Here is a 21,808-nt window from a genome sequence, read left to right as displayed (position 1 = left end):
ATGTGGTCTTATGTCAATCCAAGCAAAAGGAGGTTATGAGTACTTCATCACTTTTACCGATAATTACTCAAGATATGGTTATGTGTACCTAATGAGATAGAAGTCCGAAGCCTTTGAAAAGTTCAAAGAGTTTAGGGCTGAAGTTGAGAATCAATTAGGTAAACGCATAAAAGCTATTCGATTTGATCGTGGTGGCGAATACCTTCTTGGGGATTTCAAGGATTACTTAACTCAAAATGGGATTATATCCCAATTGACTGCACCTGGAACTCCCCAACAAAATGGTGTAGCAGAAAGAAGGAATAGGACTCTTTTAGAAATGGTTAGGTCCATGATGAGTTACTCAACTTTACCAGTTTCTTTTTGGGGATATGCACTAAAAACTGCTATGCATATTTTGAATTTAGTTCCATCAAAATCTGTTCCCAACACACCTAAGGAATTGTGGAGTGGGCGTAAGCCTAGTATGAAATATCTCCACATTTGGGGATGTCCAGCATATGTGTTGAAAAGGAAGTCTGATAAGTTGGAATCTAAAACCGAAGTATGCATGTTTTTAGGATATTCAAAAGAAACAAAGGGTTATTTATTCTATAATCATAAAGATAACAAAGTGTTTGTTAGCATACATGCCAAATTTTTGGAAGATGATTATATGAATAATTTTGATCCTAGAAATAAAGTTGTTTTGACTGAAATGAATGAACCTTTAGTTGAACAACCAATAAATGAAACTAGGGATGATATGGTTGTATTGGATACACTACAAGATACTACTCATGAGATGTCTAGTACACAGGTGCCTCGTCGTAGTGGGAGAATTGTTCGGCCTCCCATAAGATTCATAGGTTTGGGAGAAACTTATGAAGCTTTCTTAGAAGAGGCTGAATCGGATCCCTACACTTATGAAGAGGCAATGAATGATATAGATGCACATCATTGGATCAAAGCTATGAAATCTGAATTAGATTCCATGTATTCCAATCAAGTTTGGGATCTTGTAAAGGCGCCTAATGGCATTAAACCTGTTGGTTGCAAATGGGTTTACAAAAGGAAGAGAGGGGTAGATGGAAAGGTTGAAACCTTTAAAGCAAGACTAGTGGTGAAAGGGTATACACAAAAAGAAGGTATTGACTATGATGAAACTTTTTCGCCCGTAGCCATGCTTAAATCTATCAGAATTCTTTTATCCATTGCTGCTCATTATGATTATGAGATTTGGCAAATGGATGTCAAGACTGTATTTCTTAATGGCAATCTTGAAGAAAAAATCTATATGATGCAACTGGAAGGTTTCATAGCAAAGAACCAAGAGCATATGGTATGCAAGTTAAAAAGGTCCATTTATGGACTTAAACAAGCATCTAGGTCATGGAACATCAGATTTGATCAAGCAATCAAGTCATTTGGTTTTGAACAAAATCTTGATGAACCATGTGTGTACAAAAGACATCGAGATAAAGTAGTAATGTTCCTAGTGCTTTATGTTGATGACATTCTACTCATTGGAAATAATGTAGGGGTAATGTCATCGGTAAAGGTGTGGTTGTCAAACCAATTTGATATGAAGGATTTGGGTAAGGCTAACTTTATTCTAGGGATCAAGCTTTGGCGAGATCGCAAGAATAGAATGTTAGGCTTATCACAGGCTAGATATATAGATAAGGTTCTAGAACGGTTTAGCATGCAAAACTCCAAGAAGGGAGTACTTCCTTTCAGACAAGGAGTTCCTCTGTCTTATGACCAAAGGCCTAAGACTAAAGAGGAAGAATATATGATGAGACAAGTTCCTTATGCTTCTGCAGTAGAAAGTCTCATGTATGCCATGCTTTGTACTAGACCAAATAGGCATGGCCAGCCGATATCAATCAAATCCAGGACCAAAACATTGGCAAGCTGTAAAGCATATTCTCAAGTATCTACGGAGAACGAGAGATTATATGCTTGTTTATTGATGTGAGGATTTGATACCCATTGGCTATACAGATTCAGATTTTCAGTTGGATCTAGATTTCAGAAAGTCCACATCAGGATGTGTATTCACCTTGGGAGGTGAAGCCATAACATGGAGGAGTGTCAAACAATCTTGTATTGCGGACTCCACCATGGAAGCAAAATATGTTGCTGCTTGTGAAGCACCAAAAGAAGCTGTATGGCTCAAGAAATTCCTTTCTGACCTTGGTGTAATGAGAATGGAATAAGTTCCCATCACATTGTTTTGCGACAATAGTGGTGCAGTTGCACAATCAAAAGATCCAAGGAATCACAAGAAAGGAAAGCACATTGAGAGAAAGTACCACATCATTAGAGATATTATTACTCGTGGAGATGTGATGGTGGCAAAGATTGAAAGTGCAAATAATCTAGCAGATCCCTTTACCAAAGCCTTGCCTCAAAGGACCTTCAAGTCGCACTTGGAGGGAATGGGAGTTAGATTAGTGCACAATAGTCTTTAGGGCAAGTGGGAGATATATTGGGATTAGTGCACTTAAATCCTATTGTATGCTGCTATGTATGAAATTATGTATGACATTATGTATGACATGATGTATAACTTAATATTGTAATTAATAAAGTTGTTTTATTATTATCTAAAATAATGGTAACATGAATATTTGGACATTATCATTTAGTCCATGAGATGTATAGTATGTGATTTATGTGATTTAGTCACAGAAGATATAAGTCACAAGTTCTTTGTAAACTCATAATTTTAGTTCATAGTCGGTGATGAAATTGGGTATTTCATCTGCGAAGACTATAACATACCAACTAAGATGATTTGTCTTGATCATGGAAGTTGAGACTTCTAGTTGATGTGTTAATATGTTTTAAGAGTTAGGACATGTTGAACTGGACCGCTGTGAGATTTATTATTCACCTAACGACTGTCAATTAAATAATAAATCTCACAACTTATATTTACATGAACTCTTAATCCTGAGAGAATAATGGACCTAATCATGAAGTGTAGGTTGCTTTGATATATCAGGAGTGAGATCTAAAGTAACGGTCAAAACCTCAATATGTTGGGCAGTCACATTTCGTGTTGATGGAACATATATTCTCAAAATGGAATTCATAGTCTCTTAACAGAGATTTAAAATATTCCCTTGAGATAAGTTTAATGGAATTAGTTATTCAGAGAGTTAGGCCTAACCACTTTGGTAAGAAATTACTAAAGTATATATTTATGAAATTGGATTTCATAAATATATAATGAATAACTTAAAATGATTAAACCGGGTACTCAAGGATTAAGACGTAGTAATCTTCAAAGTGACAGTCTATATTTATGACTTTGAATTACTACGAATATTTTATGAAGGGGTTGCATGTATAATAAAGTTTTGGGATATAATTTATTAATAAGGCCTAGAGTGCAATTATACTTACATAGTGGTATTAAATATAATTAATGGTAACTTTGGACTTGTCAAGAGTTGATAGAAAAGCCCAAGGCCCATTGGAGCTAGTGTCTTATTGGTCCTTTTGGTCCCACTCCAAGCCACACATTAAAGCCCAATTGGAAAGGCCCAATAGGCCGGCCCAATTAGATAATCAGTTATATATAAAGGGAGAGACATACAGAATTTTTATCAGAGAAAAAGTGAGACACCATTGTGAAGTGGTGTGTATGTGCGAGTGAAACCACTCAATTATTCTCCCTTGGAAATTGATTGAGAGACCACACTTCTTGGGCGTAAAATGGAATTGGAGTGAAGATTGAAAGTGTTCCCAAGTACTTATAATCTTTTGTTTTGAATTTAACCGCACCAAGGTACGCTAATTCTAAAATTTACATAATGCAAGTTATCAATCATGAATGAAATAGATCTTTGTTTATTGCTTCCGCTATGTGTTTTGTATGAGATACAAAACCAGATTTAACCAACAGATGGAACATATATTTTCAAGATGAAATTTATAATCTCTTAACAGAGATACAAAATATTTTATTAAAATAAGTTTAATGGGTTTGGTTACTCAGAATATTAGGCCTAACTACTTTAATAAGAAGTTACTAAAATATATATTTATGAAATTGGATTTCATATATATATAATGAATAACTTAAAGAATTAATCCGAGTACTCAAGGATTAAGATGTAGTAATCTTCAAAGTGGCAGTCAACCTACATGACTTTGTATTACTACAAATACTTTATGAAGGGGTTGTAGGTATAATAAAGTTTTGGGATATAATTTATTTATAAGATTTAGAATGCAATTATATTTATATAGTAGTATTAATTATAATTAATGGTAACTTTGGACTTGTCAAGAGTTAACAGAAAAGCCCAAGGCTCGTTGGAGCTAGAGTCTTATTTGTTTCCATTGGATCCCACTCCAAGTCACATACTAAAACCCAATTGGAATGACCCAAAATGTTAGCCTAATTAGATAAGCGGTTATAAGGAGAGAAACAAACAGAATTTTGTATGATGTATGAAATGGTTTGTATGTGAGTGTAGGACACTCTCTAATTCTCTTTTGAACATATACATATAAACTGAATGAGAGACCACACTTCTTGGGCACAAGTGGAATTGGAGTGCAGATTAAAAGTGTTCCCAAGTACTTCTAATCTTTGGTTTTGAATTTCACCGCACTAAGGTACACTCTCTAGTTCATATATTCTAAAATTTACATAGTACATGTTATCAACTGTGAATGAAGTAAATCCGTTAATTTTTTTTGCTGCGTATGTTTTGTATGCGATACAAATATATATTTTTCCAATAGACAGTGCTTTTTAAAGATGTTTGTCAAGGCCCCAAATGCATTCATTTATTCCTATTCATTTATTATCTAAACTTTGCATTTATGTCGAAGTATTACCTCATTATTGTGTATTAAATAATAGATTCATTTCTTCTATATATTAATTTGAGAAAATTACACTCCTTCCAAATGCATCATCTACTCATTTTACATACAAAAATGAATTAATATAGTGACATTAATGCATTGATTAGATAATAAATACACATGCATAAATGCATGCGCTAATTAATGTGTGATAATAAATTATGAATTTGACATAAATGCGTGTAGGGCATTACAAACATCTTTAAATAGCACTCTAAACTAGTAACAAGCATCATCTTCTACTTAATTAGTTTAAGAAAACCTCTTCTTTGCACCCAACTTCATGGCAAACAAAACTTTTATGATAACCATTTTCATGGTTATTCTTCTTCTTCAACAAAACCTTAGCCCCATAACAGCATCAAGGCCAACCGATATTGATCCAATACGCTCCTTAACCAGGCCAAAACCTCCATCTACATGGTTCACTATAAATCGTTATAAAATGGCCGAGATTGAAGACTTTCGCCCAACAACTCCTGGTCATAGCCCTGGTGCAGGACATGACCATCCACCAGTTGCAATACAAATGTAAACCTATCAGAAAATGATAATGTGCTGTTATTATGAAATAAAGATTTAAATTTCAGTTCATTGACAAATTGTCATATTGCTATGATATGTTATGAGGGTTTATTTTAATGTGGAGTAAAAGGAATTTTACAAAGCACTTATGCATGGAATGTGAAGTAGTCTCAAAGTCTAAGGTAGTAAACATGAATGGTAAGGTGTTTTAAAATAGTTCGTCATTGTTTTTTGGTTTTTAAAGTATTTTGATCTCATTTCTTTGTGCTTTAATTAAGAGATAGTGAGATAAATCCTTAACATTTCCTTCAGAAATGATAATTGTTCTCGCACATTCGTTAATATGCCATTAATATGCATAATGTCCATAATTTTAGGCATGACTTTGTGGTTGGAGTGTGTTGAAAAATTTAGACTCCAATTGATAGAATTAACAAGTTTTAAATTGGATTTGTTAATTAGATTTATTATAAATAAAACTTGTTAAAACAAACAAACATTAATATCATGTCAAAATCATGCAGCAGAAAAATAAATAAGACAAGATATGATGACCCAAGAAAACCAATGAAACAAACTAGTTTCATAGTAAAAAACCTGAGGGAAAACCTTCCCGAAAAGCAATCCACTATAGTAAAGAGAAGTTTCAGATCTAGTGCAAAACTTTTGTCCCTAGACTTTACAATCCCCATAAATGAATTTACAGTAGAAACATTTTACCGCTTTAGAACCTCTGAACTCTTCAATATATGAACGCCACCCTTTTTGCAAGAATCCTAGTTCATGACGAACTAAAAGATGCACAACTCCTAGTCGGTGACTAACACACTAACTTAAGAAAGATTGTTGGCTACAAAGTTCTTCACTTCATTAACAATAAAGGTCAAGAAGCACTTGGTTACAAAACTACAAGGCACAAAGACGCCATAGCTTCTTTCAGAGAAAATAAGACATCGATCACCTTTTGCATATGTTTTCCTTATATTCTCTTTTGTGATGACCTCTAAAATAAGCCTTATATATGTCTAGGGTTATGAGAAAAGAAAGTCAAAACACATAATCACGGATTGGAATCAAAATAGAACTGAAATTTTGTTTTTCATAAACCTCGACAGAAATCCTATCAGTCAAGCTATGGGGCTGGAACAACCATTCAAGCTCGATAGACACTAGCTGTCGAGCTAGCTGTCGAGCTTTAATGAACTTGCACTTTTCAGCTTGAATTTTGGACAAAGTTGCATGGCTTTAACACTTGATCTTGAAACAAGATTTCTTGAAGTATTAAACACATCCCAAATCTACCCAAATACAAGTAAAATGTGTTTTGTCAAAAGATTAGCCAATTACATAAAATATTGACATATGTTCCTAACAAGTGAATCACATATGTCCTAACAGTTTTGTATGAACTTGCACTTTTCAACTTGAATCTTGGACAGAGTTGCATGGCTTTAACACTTGATCTTGAAACAAGATTTCTTGAAGTATTAGACACATCCTAGATCTACCCAAATACAAGTAAAATTTGTTTTGTCAAAGGATTAGCCAATTACATAAAATATTGACATATGTTCCTAACAAGTGAATCACATATGTCCTAACAGTTTTGTTGAAGAAGAATGATAATCATAAAAATGGTTAACACACAATTTTTGTTTGCCATGAATCTAAGTGGAAATAAGAGGTTTTCTTAAACTCATTTAGTAGAAGGTGATTCTTGTTACTAGTTGACAGTGTCAGGATTAGTGCTCTTAAATCCTATTGTATGATACTATATATGATATTATGTGTGACATTACGTATGACTTAATGTTATAATTAATAAAGTTGTTTTATTATTATCTAAAGTAATGGTAACATGAATATTTGGACATTATCATATAGTCCATGAGATGCATAGTATGTGATTTAGTAACAAAAGATATAAGTCACAAGTTCTTTGTAAATTCAAAATTTTAGTTCGTAGTTGGTGATGAAATTGAGCATTTCATTTGCGAAGACTATAACATATTAACTAAGATGATTTGTCTTGATCATAGAAGTAGAGACTTCTAGTTGATACGTTGATATGTTTTAAGAGTTAATACATATTGAACTGGACCGCTGTGAGATATTATTCTCCAAATGACTGTCAAATAAAATAATAAATCTCACGACTTCTATTTGCAAGAACTCTTAATCCTGATAGAATAATGGACTTGATCATGAAGTGTAGGTTCCTTTGATATATCAGGAGTGAGATCTAAAGTCACGATCAAAATCTCAGCATGTTGGGTAGCCACATTTAGTGTTGATGGAACATGTATTTTCAAGATGAAATTTATAATCTCTTAACGGAGATATAAAATATTCCTTTAAAATAAGTTTAATGGGTTTGGTTACTCAAAATATTGGGCTTAACTACTTTAGTAAGAAGTTACTAAAGTATATATTTATGAAATTGGATTTCATAAATATATAATGAATAACTTAAAGAATTAATCCGAGTACTCAAGGATTAAGATGTAGTAATCTTCAAAGTGGCAGTCAACCTACCTGACTTTGTATTACTACAAATACTTTATGAAGGGGTTGTAGGTATAATAAAGTTTTGGGATATAATTTATTTATAAGATTTAGAATGCAATTATATTTATATAGTGGTATTAATTATAATTAATGGTAACTTTGGACTTGTCAAGAGATGACAGAAAAGCCCAAGGCTCGTTGGAGCTAGAGTCTTATTTGTTTCCATTTGATCCCACTCCAAGTCACATACTAAAACCCAATTGGAATGACCCAAAAGGTTAGCCCAATTAGATAAGCGGTTATAAGGAGAGAAACATACAGAATTTTGTATGATGTATGAAATGGTTTGTATGTGAGTGTAGGGCACTCTCTAATTCTCTTTTGAACATATACATATAAACTGAATGAGAGACCACACTTCTTGGGCACAAGTGGAATTGGAGTGCAGATTAAAAGTGTTCCCAAGCACTTCTAATCTTTGGTTTTGAATTTCACCGCACTAAGGTACACTCTCTAGTTCATATATTCTGAAATTTACATAGTACATGTTATCAACTGTGAATGAAGTAAATCCATTAATTTTTTTGCTGCGTATGTTTTGTATGCGATACAAACATGTATTTTTCCAATAGACAGTGCTTTTTAAAGATGTTTGTCAAGGCCCCAAATGCATTCATTTATTCCTATTCATTTATTATCTAAACCTTGCATTTATGTCGAAGTATTACCTCATTACTATGTATTAAATAATAGATTCATTTCTTCTATATATTAATTTAAGAAAATTACACTCCTTCCAAATGCATCATCTACTCATTTTACATACAAAAATGAATTAATACAGTGACATTAATGCATTGATTAGATAATAAATACACATGCATAAATGCATGCGCTAATTAATGTGTGATAATAAATTATGAATTTGACATAAATGCGTGTAGGGCATTACAAACATCTTTAAATAGCACTCTAAACTAGTAACAAGCATCATCTTCTACTTAATTAGTTTAAGAAAACCTCTTCTTTCCACCCAGCTTCATGGCAAACGAAACTTTTATGATAACCATTTTCATGGTTATCCTTCTTCTTTATCAAAACCTTAGCCCCATAACAGCATCAAGGCCAACCGATATTGATCCAACAAGCTCCTTAACCAAGCCAAAACCTCCGTCTACATGGTTCACTATAAATCGTTTTAAAATGGCCGAGATTGAAGACTTTCGCCCAACAACTCCTGGTCATAGCCCTGGTGCAGGACATGACCATCCACCAGTTGTAATACAAATGTAAACATATCAGAAAATGATAATGTGCTGTTATTATGAAATAAAGATTTATATTTTAGTTCATTGACAAATTGTCATATTGCTATGATATGTTATGAGGGTTTATTTTAAAGTAGAGTTACGTATTTTTACAAAGCACTTATGCATGGAATGTGAAGTAGTCTCAAAGTCTAAGGTAGTAAACATGAATGGTAAGGTGTTTTAAAATAGTGACGTCTTGGATTTTATTTGAGACATTGGGTTGTATTTAAGAATATCTTTTACATTTTTGCCTTTATTTGGGACAAGTACTTATTTTACAACTCATGGGAATTTTATACATTGTCTTGCTTTTCTCTTTTCATTGATACTTGAAAATCTAAGCTTGAGTGTGCCTTGAGAAGTCTGTTAGGTTGTAGGAATCATAGGAGGAGCCTTGATGGAGGATCACACTCCAAATAGGAAAAGGAATTCAATTCTGCCTTCCTCCTTGTATGTGCATACATGGGCTTGCATACGCAGGTGTTGACCATGCGTACGCAGCCTTGACCATGCATACGCATGCTGCAGGCCAAAAAACCTTAGCTACCTCTTTTAATAGAATAATAACCATTAAGGGCCTCCAAACCCTCACAAAACATGTTCTAAGCTTAGAAAACACCTCTCAAGGCTTCCCAATGGTAGAATTCACACCTTTAGTGGTTTCGGCATGGATTAAGAAGCTTGGCCCTAGTTTCAAGGATGCTCTCATCCCTCTTGGTCTCTCTTGTATCTTTCCCTATTGTAAACACCACATTTTGTAACCCTTAGATTCAGGCCCCCCTGTTCCCCAATGATGTTGAAATTCTAAGACCCAATGTTGGTTTAGGGCCCAACCAGATGTAAAATTGACTTGAGAAATATTAAAATGGAAAATATAACTTTTAATGAGCAAATAAATCTATTTTTGGAAAGATAAAGCCAAGAAAACCCTCGGCCTGCACGCGTAGGAATCAACCTACGAGCGCAACCATGATGCATGTGCACACATGCACAAACTTACGCGTGCATGTAGGGTTCTAGAAACTATGAAAGACAAGTTTTCTACATTAAAGACTAAGGTTTTGAATGAATCCCATATCGCTTGAGAGCCGTTCCAAACCCTCATTTTCACAATATAAATAACCATACACGGTACATTTTCAAAACACACAGAAATCCTAAGAGAAAACACTAAGATTCACTAGAAATAGTGAATCAAAGAGGGACCTTTTCACAAAACATCCTTAAGTCAATTTTCTTTTGATTAAGGCATTTTCTGGCCTTGATCTTCGAGTTTAAGATTGCTAATCACTTTTTATTGATTTTGAATAGATTTGACTGAGGGAAACGGTCAAAAATCAAGCCTAGGAGCTATTATTTTGAGGTATTGAGTTCTAAGCTTTTTTTTTCCCTTTTCTGGTTTAATTTGCTTTTAATCTTGCTTCTTTGTCTGTTTTATGCTTATATGGCTAGTTTTAGTTATCTTTTATATTTCTAAGCATGCTAGGTTGTTAGATTTATTGTTTTAAGTGTTACTCTATTCTTTTGTGTTTTATGGATTCTAGGCTAAGGTTTTTGAGCTAGCTTGCACACGTATGCACATGTATGCATTTGACCTGCACACGCATACTACTGCCCAAAAACCCTAATTTAGGTTTTCTACTTCATATTCTTCATTTGTTTCACATGTTATGCCTCTACTTTGATTCTTTTTTATAGATATAAGTCCTTGTTTTCTGTTTATTGTTTATTTTCCTTTCACATGTTTAAATTAGGGTTAATCTTTCATTTCTTTGTTTTGATGCCATGAACACACATTCACATGTTCATCACATGTTCATGCATCAATGCCATAGGTGCTGAGATGTAGCAAGGTGAGTGAGGTAAGTCATGCATTCACATGAATACACATGATGTATGTTTAATGATAGATACGAACATGTTTGTTTGGATATGTTATTCTTAATGTATAGATGCAATCACATGTTACTTGGATCTTTCTATGCTTGTGTTTCTGCCATGATTGTTTACTGCCTATAATTCTACCTTGGATGTGATATGATACTAGATGAATGCTAGGTTGATATGAGATGCCATGTATGCTAGGCTTGGGTTGTGATATGCCATGATAGATGAATGATTAGGTTTTAGGCTGATTGATGCCATGATTGTATGCTTAGATGTATGCTAGTGTATATGTGAGTATAGATACAATATTGAATATGCCTATAATAGGATTAAGATATGAGACACAATGAGTGGAAGCCAACCCTAGGATTAGGCAGTTTTGGATGCCTAACACCTTCCCAAAATCATACCTAAACTCTAAACCCATACTCTGGTAATAAGATCAAAAGGTCCTTCCCCGAAAGGACATTATATTCATGGTTCCTAGGCCATTGTAAAACTAGGTGGTGACACCCTCCGTTGTGTCCACAATGGCAACTCCACTGGGGACGATGAGTTTAATTCCTATGTGTCCTATGTCTTAATTTTAATAAAGGCTTATTCAATACTTGTTTGCATACACATCACTTAGTTCATTTGTCCCTTTACCTCAGTTGGTGATGAGTGGGAAGATGGAAGGCTTCATTTGGACCCAAGTCTTTTGAAGTTCATCCCACCAACTCACAATCTATGGCATTGCCTATGATGGGTTTTGAGTACGCCAAAGGTTTGCCACCAATCCACAAAGGTCCATTTAAACCCTCGGTTGGAATCATGGCCCACCTGGTTGTAAGTGACCTACTTATGTATCCTTTTAGCTTTAAGGAGCCTATCCACACTTAGAAAGATCCTACATCCTATCAAAAGAAGGTACCCTTTTATATCCATTATTTGTTCAACCATATATCTTGTGATCACCTAATTCTAAATGTCAAATAAAGGATGTAAAAATGGAAGGATGACCCTAAAGTTATGGCAGACCGTAAAACAATTGGGATAAAAGAAAAGTAGTTCTCACATGTAAGAGGCTTATCCCCAAGTCCAAATATGTATCTTAATTTGAAAGGTTCATAAGACCATAGCCTAATTGCTATCATAAGCCCAAGTTAAAAAGCCCTTTTGAAAAAAAGGACTTTAGGCCTAAGATAACAAGTATGCTATGGACTTAGCATCCAACATCCTACAAAGTCAATGTGAATTTTTATAATCTTGGGCCTCTTTGTTGTATGCCTAGGCCCAAAATGATGAGAGCTTCATGGACCTTGAGATGAAGGCTACAATATATTCAAGATAGAGGGCTGCTTCAAAAAAGAAATGAATGATAATAATAAAATGAAAAGGAAGAGCCCAAAGGTGATGAATACATTGTAAGCCCATGTTTGAGACTAATGGTTAAAAATCTTTGAGTACATTCTAATGAAAGCCCATGAGAGTAAGATGAGAGCTTCACTGTAAATGGACCAAAGCCCAATGAAACAAAGGGCAAGGTTTATGAGAGGAAATGGAGTGATTTTGTAATTGGGCCTTTATTAAAATGGACTTAAAGACTTTCTAAGAACATCTAAAAATCCAAAAGAAAACTTTTAAATGGGACATGGACTTAATGAAAATTGGACTTCTTTTTAGGCATTATTGCACCACCAAGGTAAAAAAAATAAAAAAAAAAAAAAATAAAAAAAAAAAAATAAAGGGTCCCCACTCCAATCTAGGTTCAAGAAAAGCTCAGAAGGCATTTGGTCAAGATTGAGGAACATATCAAAAGGAAGTATAGAAGGAAGTATCTCAAGAAACAATGGCTGCCAATTGATGACACAACAGCACAAAAGATCCTGATGGCTTTGGATGAACATGGTGATACCCTTAAGAAAATGGGAGGTCATCTTACTAGGCTAGAGGAGGCTAGGCTCAAAAAGGTTGCACATGTGGAGATCCCTGATGATGAAGAGGTAGAAGATTGGGATGAAAGAGATAAGGTCGATTATGAAAGGAACAAACAATTTGAGAAGCTTACTGCAGATATTGTGGCCATGAAAGAAAAGATGGAAAAGATGCAACTAGCCTTTCGTAAGGCCTAAGGGATGGATGATTGTCTTTATAACATGGGGGGGTATAAGCTCCAAAACTCCCATTACACTACCCCCAAGGTTCAAGATTTATGATGCGAAAAAGTTTGATGGAACTGGAGATCCAAAGCAATATGTTAAGAGGTATCTAAGCATTGCCGAAATGAAAGGATTGGATGAGAAACAAACTTTACATGCATTTCCTCTTTCACTCACAAGAGGTGCATCAAAGCGGTACTATAACTTGGATCCAAACAAGACTAAGGCGTGGAATGAGCTAATGGAGTTGTTTGTGGATCAATTCATCTTCAACATCATGATTGATGTGACTCTAAGGGATTTAGAGACCACTAAGCAAGGAGTGGGGGAAACATTCTCTAAATATATGACAAGATGGAAGGGAAAGGCAACTAGGATGGTTAATAGCCCAAATGAAAAAGACCAAATCAACATGATTATCAAGAATGTGCTTTCAGCATATAATAGTAGGCTCCTATCATAGCTTATTAGTTCTTTTGAGGAATTGTGTGATTGTGGAACTAGGATAGAAGATGCCATCAATAATGGACAATTGGAGAAAGGTGAGAGCAAACCTCCAATCAAGAAGACATATGGAGGAGGATTAACTACCTCTAAAGCACCCAATCCTATGAATTTAAGTGCCATCATACCTCAACAAACCCTAGCCTACCCAAGCTTCATAAAGAAAGCCCGCCGAGAAATTTCTGACCTAGGAATGACCCTTGCACAAGCATATGAAAATTTGACTTCCAAAGGATTCATCAAACCTCTAGATTCCACACCTATGCCTAATCTTGTACCTACTACTTGGAACCTCAATGAGTATTGTCACTTCCACCAAAAACCCGACCATAAAACCGACAATTGCTTCCACCTTAAACATGAAATACAAGATCTCATAGACCATGGAACCCTCCCAAATCCCAACATCATTACCAAACCTAACATTAGGAAGAATCTCTTGCCCGCTCCTCTTCCATATCAGCATCCCATATCCCTTGAACTTCTATCACATTAACTTCTACGGTCTCTATCAACTTAGAACAATCTTATTCAATCTCATCTATTTGCACCCAATTTTGATATAGAAGAGGAGCTCAATGGTAATCAAGCAAGGGGTTCTTCCTAATGCTAGGCTTGGTGATGATGTTGGGATTTGGGAGGGTTCCATTGTCTATGAGGTCTTGTATTTTGTGCTTGAGGTGGAAGCAATTGTCAGTTTTATGGTCGGATTTTTGGTGGAAGTGGCAATATTCATTGAGGTTCTAGGTGGAAGGTATGGGATTGGGCATAGGTGTGGGATCTAGATGTTTAATGAATCCCTTGGAGGACAAATTTTCGTATGCTTGGCCGAGGGTCATTCCTAGGTCGGAAAATTCTCGACGGGCTTTCTTTGTGAAGCTTGGGTAGGCTAAGGTTTGTTGAGATATGATGGCACTTACTTTCACGGGATTAGATACTTTAGAAGTAGCTCCCCCTCCCTCATATATCTTCTTGATTGGAGGTTTGCTCTCACCTTTCTCCGATTTCTCATTATTGATGGCATCTTCGATTCTAGTTCCACAATCACACAATTCTCCAAAAGAACTAATAGGCGATGACAAGAGCCTACTATTATATGCTGGAAGCAAGTTCTTGATAATCATGTTGATTTTGTCTTTCTCATTTGGCATATTGACCATCCTCGATGCCTTTCCCTTCCATCTAGTCATATATTCGGAAAATGTCTCCCCTACCCCTTGTTTAGTAGTCTCCAAGTCTCTTAAAGTCACATCAATCATAGTATTGAAGAAGAATTGATCCACAAACAACTCCACTATTTCATTCCACACCTTAGTCTTGCTTGGATCCAAGTTATATTACCATTTTGATGCACCTCCCGTGAGTGAGAGAGGAAATGCATGCAAAGTTTGCTTCTCATCCAACCTTTTCATTTCAACAATGCTTAGGTACCTCCTAGCGTGTTGTTTTGGATCCCCAGTTCCATCAAACTTTTCTGTATCAGAAATCTTGAATTTTTGAGGCAACGCAATGGGAGTCTTTGAACTTATGCCTCTTATGCTACAGAGGCAATCATCCATCCCTTGGGCTTTACGAAAGGCTAGTTGCATCTTTTCCATCTTTTCTTTCATAGCCACTGTCTCTGCGGTGAGCTTCCCAAATTGCTTGTTTCTTTCATAATCGGTTTTGTCTCTTTCATCCAAACCTTCCATTTCTTCATTATAGGGAATATCTACATGTGCAATCTTCTTCAACTTGGCTTATTCTAGCTTGGTAAGGCGACTCCCCATCTTCTTGAGAACATCGCTTTGCTCCTCCATTGCCTTGAATATCCTTTGTGTGGTTTCATCATTAATTGGAGTAGCCATTGTTAATTAAGATGATTCCCCTTCTTGAAATACTTTTTCTTGATGTGTGTCCTCAATCTTGACCAAGCGTCTTCCATGCTTCTCTCGAACCCAAATTGGAGTGGGGACGTGTTTACTTGATCTTGGTGGTGCAATGGTGCCTGAGGAGAAGTCCCATCTTTATTAAGTACATGTCCCAATTGAAAGATCCTTTGGATGTTCTTAGAAAGTCTTTAAGTCTATTGGGTTACAATAGCTTGACCCTAGTTAATTAATTCAATTACCCAAGTTGATTAATTAGGTAAAATTTCATGCAAATCGTGGAGGCACTAACAAATCACAAATTAAACTAAATGCAGCAAAAATTAAAATGACACTGTGATTTGTTGATAAATGGAGAAAACCTCTTGCAAGGCAAAAACTCCACCAAGTGATTTTAAGGTCACCACTTCTAAGAATCCACCAATCAACAATCAAGCGGTTACAAGTAAAAAGAATCTTACCACTACCCTGGCCTATCCCGAAAGAACAAAGTTTTTGGAGAGAAACTCTTCAAACTTCTTATATATTTCTTTTTTGGGTGTGAATTTTGAAAATCTAACTGTTGAATTTCATATTCCTTATATTCTTAACATACGTATCAAATTTTGTTCAAATTGGATATTATTTACTATTTAATCAATTAACTTATTTTTTATATACAACATTAGATCACAAAAACTTGAAATTATAATATTTATTTGATGACATAATAATTGACCTTTGATCTTCTTGAAATTTTGTAAGCATTAAGAATGTAATAAGAACATGTAATCTAATGGTTAGATTTTTAAAATTCACACTCAATATAAAGATATATGATGAGTTTGTAGAGTTTCTCTCCAAACTAATTTGAAGAGAAACTTTGTTCATCTCAAAATATCAATCTACAGTTGAACCCTTTCTCCAATACTCAATTGGACTTGATCTTGTAGTAGCTTTCTTTCCTTTAATGCACTAATCTCCAATCTGTGACTAACCCATTTTTGCACGGATCCTAGTATGTGACTAACTATAGCAACTTGAATGGTTGTTATTGGCTACAAAGTTCTTCATTCCATCAACAATGAAGAGTAGGAAGTACTTGGTTACAAAACCCTATGGCATACAAAGGCAGTAGCTTCTCATAGAGAAAATTAAGCTCTCGGACTTTGTCTTCATGTGTGACGGCTTTTAAAATAAGCCTTATATATGTCGAGCTAAGGTTGTGAGAAAAGAAACCGTAAACAAATACATCAGCATGTGCCAAAATTCAAATCTGGAAATCTTGAATTCGTAAAGCTCAATAGATTGAGCTAGTGTCGAGCTTGCCCAGTAAATCTCAATAGATGCCTTTTATCGAGCAATCTATTGAGCTTCAGTAAAATAGCTTTTCTTCATTTGTTTTTTGGATCAATTTTCATGTCTTTAATACAATCACTTGATATGTGTATCAAACCCAACTTAGATCTACCCATTTTACAAGTGCATTTTGACAAAGGATTTGCCAATTACATATAACATATGACCCAAACAAAGTCTATTTTAATGAGGACTTTATTACAAAATCACTCCCTATCCTCTTATGAACCTTACCCCTTGTTTCATTTGGGCTTTAGTCCATTTACAATAATGCTCTCATCTTACTCTCATGGGCTTTCATTAGAATGAACTTAGAGATTTTCAACCCTTTGTCTCAAATACAAGCCAACAATGTATCCATCATCTTTGGGCTCTTCTTTCTTTATTTCATTATCATCATCATTTTTTGAAGTAGTCTTTTAGCTAGGATACATTGTAGTCTTCCTTTCAAAGTCCATGAATTTCTCATCATTTTGGACCTAGGAACACAATAAGGAGGCCTAAGATTAGGGAATTTCATTTCAACTTTGTAGGATGTTGGATGCTAAGTCCATAGCATACTTGTTACCTTAAGTCCAATGCCCTCTTTTCCAAAAGGCCTTTTGGTTTGGGCATATGATAGCAATTAGACTATGGTCTTATGAACCTTTCAAGTTAAGATATACCTTTGGACTTTGGGATAAGTCTTTTATATGTGAGAACTTCTTTTCCTTTATCCCAAAACATCTTAGGATATGCCATAACTTTTGGATCATCCTTTAACGTTACATCTTTTATTTGTCTTTTAGAATTAGGTGAACACAAGATATGTATGATTGAACAAACAAGAGATATAAAAGGTATCCTCTTTTGATGGGATCTAGGATTTCTCTATGTGTAAGTAGGCTCCCTAGAGCTAAAAGGATAGATAAGTAGGTCACTTACAACTAGGTGGGCCATGATTCTAACCGAAGGCCTAAGTGGAAATTTGTGGATTGGTGGCAAACCATTAACGTACTCAAAGCCCATCATACGCAATAGCAGACATTGTGAGTTGGTGGAATGAACTTTGAAAGACTTTGGCCCAAATGGAATGTACTCATCTTCCCACTCATCACCAACCAAGGTAAAGGGACAAAAGAACCAAGTGAAGTGTGTGCAAACAAGTATTGAATAAGCCTTTATTAAGATTAAGAAATAGGACACATTGGAATCAAACTATTTATCCCCAGCAAAGTTGCCACTATGGGCGCAACATGCGATTAGGCCTTTTTATGGGGAGTACGCCTTGGCCGAGTGGACTGGGGCGGAGAAAACAAGGAGTCACCACCTAGTTTTATGGTCTAGGAACCATGAATATAGCACCCTTATTTGGAAGGACTGATCTTGCTACCAAAGTATGGGTTTGGAGTTTAGGTACGATTTTGGGAAGGTTTTAGGCACCCAAAACCGCCCCACCCATGGGTCGGCTTCCACTCATTATGTCCTACATCTTAATCCTATTAAATCATATTCAACATTACATCTTAACACACACACACTAGCATACATCTAAGCATACAACATGGCATTTCATCCTAAACCTAAGATAAATCTATCATGGCAATCAACCAACCCTAGCATACATCTATCATGTCAATCAACCAACCCTAGCATATATCTATCATGGCAATCAACCAACACAAACCCTAACATGTCTTTATCAAAGCATCGCATCTCATGTGGCATTATCATGGTCAAGGTAGAACTTAGGCATGGCAGCAAACAAGCATACATAAAAAACACATGAAAAATCAAACAAACATGTTATTGCAAACCTCATTTATGTTCATCCAAACAATAACCGTATTCAAATCAATGCATGTTCATGTGAATGCATGTCTTACCTCATTTACCTTACTACATCTCAGCACCTATGGCATTAATGCATGATCATATGAACGCATGGTACTAAAATAAGAAAAGGAAGGTGTAAAGTTGTGATTTCCAACTATATTGTATTGGCTTTAATTCCGTGTCAAATTTGATTGTAATTTCTTCAATCATTTTCCTTATAGGTATGTGGGATTAATTGTAAGGGATGAGTGTGAGAGATCGGTGAAGAATCAAGCTTTAAAAGTTGAACAAGAGGATTTCGCGATTGTCTCGCGAGAAGTAACCCACAAAAAGAGCCACGTGTAGAGCACATGATTGGAAGATGAAGAGTCATGCTAGGCTGGATTTTTCACGACTATCTCGCAGGTAAGGCCAACCCGCAAAGGACCTGTAAAACTTTCTGTTTGGTAAATAGTTGTGTTTTGCTTTACCAAATCTTTATCCACACTATATATACTCTCATTACCCACAAATTTTGAGTACTTTTCAGAGAGAAAACTCTAGAAAATACACTTGAGAGTTAGAGATTGTTATACCCACAATCATCTACACATTTCCTTGTGATTTTCCTCAACTCTTACCTCTCCATCTCTATATCCTTGAGAGGTTGCTAGCCCAAACACTTATCACACCATTTTTAAGTTTAAAGTGAGATTTTGGTGCTGCTAGGAAGTATTGGAAGGAGCCATTCATTGGTAGATGCAATCGGGCTAAATTGCGGGATCCAAAAAGCTAGAAAAGCCAAGGCTCTAAGAAGTCAGTTGGTAGCAGGAGCTTAGAGGGCTCAAGTACATGGGGTAGACTAGGCTTGCAGGGTCTTTTGTTATTCGTGTATTCCAACTTTATTCTCTAATGGATCAATTTCGACTTAGAGGGTCGCAGAGAGGTCTTTCACTGAGTTTTTCGATTTTCTCTTTGATAACACGTCTTGGTGTTATCTTGTATTTGCATCTCTCTACCCTACTCTTTAAACTTTCATTTTATTGTTGATAACAGATAAATATGGCTTAGGGTAATGTTAACGATTCTTTGAACTTATTTACTCTTGTTTCACACTTAGTATAAGTTAGAGTAAAAGCTATCTAGCCGTAATTTTTAATTGGGGGTCTGAACAAGCTTTTGGGTTTTTGCACAAATTTGAGCTTTCAAAAGGAAACCCTAATCTAGCATATTAAAGTAAAAAGACAAATGAACAGAGACTTAGAAAGTATAAAAAGGGATCAAACAGAAGCATATTATGTGAAAGGAACAAAGAAACAAAAGTAGAAAAACTTGATTTAGAGTTTCTGAGCACAAGTATGCATGTGCATACATAGGCTTGCGTACGCAGGCCAGTGTATGCGTACACACACTACGAGCTTACGCACGCATGCCAAAGCATGCGCACACAGACACACCCTAAACCCTAACCCAGAAACACAAAAACACAAAAAACAAAGCAAAGCTTCAAAACTATAAATCTAGCTACCTAGCATTCTTTAAAACACAAAAACTACATAAAAACATAAACTAAACAAACACTATAATGCATAAAAAAAGAAAGAAAATAAATTAAAACATTATTAAAAAAGAAGAAATGAAAAGAAAAGGTTTAAAACTCAATCCTCAAACAAGAAGCTTTTCAAGCTTAATTTTGACCGTTCCCCTCAGTCAATCTATTCACAATCATATATATATATATATGATTAGTAATCTTAAACTCAAAAGATCAAGACCAGAAAAGGTCCCATTCAAAAAAATTGAATTGGGGATGTTTTGTGAAAAACTCCCTCTTTAATTCACTATTGCTAGTGAATCTTAGGTTTTCCCTTAGGATTTTTTGTGTTTTCTAAAAAGGTGCCAAGTATGGCTTTATATAGTGAGAAAATAGGGGTTTGGAACAGCTCCTAGATGATATGGGATTCATTCCAAACCTCAAAATTAATGCAGAAAACTTGCCTTTCATAGGCTTCTAAAACCCTAGCTGCATGCGTAGGTTTGTGCCTGCATATGCAAGCCGAGGATTTCCTTGGCCTTTTATTTTTCAAAAATAGATTTATTTGCTCATTAAAAGTTATATTTTCCATTTTAACACATCTCAAGTCAATTTGTAATTTGATTGGGCCCTAAACCAACTTTGGGCTTTAGAATTTTAGCATTATTGGGGAATGGGGACTCGAATCGTAAGGGGTACAAAATGCAGTATCTACAAGCATGGATTCTCATCGTTGCTTAAATTAAGAGTTTCAAAAGTTAGTTCCATAGGTTGAATTTTCTTTTCCAATCATTTATTAATTTCATTTTTAAATTCATTAGAATCATTTAAGTGCAGAATTTCAATATTATGAGACACATCAAAATAAGCCAAGTCAAAATTCATCTTATTACAAAAGTTGAAAAGTGCATTTGAACTTGCATTACAAAATATCACCTATATTCTTAGGAAACCCAACCCAAGTCCAATTATTAAGTTGCCCCATTGAAACAGAGTTTTCTAAACTTTGTATCTGTTGTAGCTTAGATGTGCATCTCTATGCACAACTAAGCAAGTGAGTTTTGTGGCTCTTGTTTGTGATGAGTAAGATTAAGTTATCTTTTAAACTTAACACTCATATCACTCTTTTTGACGGGTAGGACTAGAAAATCCTAAGAGAAAGGCATAAATAATCATCTCACCACTGTTGCCCACCAATCATAATATAACACCTGTCTACTTCGGCATAGCAAAAGTGCAGTGTCAAAGACATTCGTATACTTCAGCATAGCAAAAGTGCGATGTCAAATGCTGAACATCTTGGGTATTTCTTTTCTCTCTTTTTATGCCCATGTATGATATGCTAAAAATAAAAGAAAATATGCAAAGAAAATAAAAAGCAAAAAGATCAAAAATGCTTTAAATATGGTTGCAAGCGTGTATTCTAGGAGATGTGGGAGTTATAGGATGTACCTCGAAGGTGATAGTCCCCATCAAACAGTTATGATTGTGTGTAAGCTAAAGTTATTTTCTCATATCTCAGATCGT

This window comes from Quercus suber, unplaced genomic scaffold, assembly GCF_002906115.3.
Source record: "Quercus suber isolate HL8 unplaced genomic scaffold, Cork oak 2.0 scaffold_391, whole genome shotgun sequence".
NCBI lineage: Eukaryota > Viridiplantae > Streptophyta > Magnoliopsida > Fagales > Fagaceae > Quercus > Quercus suber.
The sequence above is the reverse complement of the archived record's forward strand: the minus strand, read 5'-3'. Positions refer to the sequence as shown.